This window comes from Condylura cristata, unplaced genomic scaffold (assembly GCF_000260355.1).
Source record: "Condylura cristata isolate star-nosed mole 26May11 unplaced genomic scaffold, ConCri1.0 scaffold00015, whole genome shotgun sequence".
NCBI lineage: Eukaryota > Metazoa > Chordata > Mammalia > Eulipotyphla > Talpidae > Condylura > Condylura cristata.
Window position 1 is genome coordinate 7,388,282 of NW_004567116.1, and position 1,359 is coordinate 7,389,640.

Here is a 1,359-nt window from a genome sequence, read left to right on the forward strand (position 1 = left end):
AGCAGACGTCCAGGAGGGACAGATAGCTGAGGAAAAAGTACATGGGCTGCTCACTGAGGCGGCTGCCCCTGATGGTGATAAGAATGACCAGGTTTCCAGAGAGGATCGCAAAATAACAAAGTGAGAAAACCACAAAACAAGAAAAATTTGCATCCACATCACTAAACAGTCCCAGGAGGATAAATTCTGTGACGTTTTCATGTCCCATTGCTTCTGTGTGTTTGATCATGTAAAGAGATAATTTTACATTCATGAAAATCTCAACTACCTTATTATGGATTTCTTTTAAAAGCCATTCAACATTCATTGAGTACATATTGATTGGTTCTTAGGGTTAAGGGCACTGCAGTTTAAAGCGAACATAGTCTCTACTCACTTGTAGAGTGACAACATTTATACATTAACAAGAATTCCAATAAAATGCCTGCAAGGATAACTCCAATAATGCACAGTCATATGAACAATTGAATGTACATTGAAACATGAAATATTTTCTAGGTTAATTTTAAAATGAAATTTCACTGCATACAAGAACTGGGGTGCAAACCAGAGGTGGAGGGGGTGGATTCACCAGAGACAGAGTGGGGAATAGAGCAGGCAGATGTACTGAAATACACTGCTGAGGGGAGCAGCAGGGAACACAAGAGGTCTGCTTCACCGCGTGGGTCAGCTCCTTGGCCTGACATCGAGCTCATGCCTCCAGATAGTTTCACAGTGCTTTGCTTAACCCCTTATGCCACCAAGGATGCCCCCTAAGAGTGATCTTTTAAACTTTTATATGTGTAAAGTAGCAATAAGATTTCTATTCTTCGAGGGTAGGAAAGTCACTATAATCCCTATCCATCCTAGTGATGATGCTTAGTCCTGAAAGTTCATTAATGCCAATAGATGCTTAAAATACTAAAACCTAGGCCTCGGTACTAATTTCAGAAAGTAACCTTAGGACTTTTCATGTACCTTTAAGAAAATGGAGGTATAAAGGACAGCAGGACCTTTAAGGCATTGTGTTTCGTGTTGTTTCCTAAGACATTCATGACTTTCCAGAATTCACCTTATTTCCCTGTTCCCTCTCCAGTCCAACCCAGCAGCTCTCATCACCTCTTCCTGTAGTTAGACCTCCTGGCACTTCATTTTGACAGCACCTTGGTGTGGGGCAAACCGCATTCTGAGATTCTTCTTCATTCCATCTTTTCACAACTTTTTCTTTCTTTAAATTGAACTGCTTTTGCATAAACAAGCCCTGAATAATTTATTTAAAAGGAACATATTTCTTCCATAACAAATATTATACTTCTTTTACCTCTTTTCAGCAATCTGATAAATCTGTCACAAAACAGCTAAATTCAAAGCCCAGTTTAA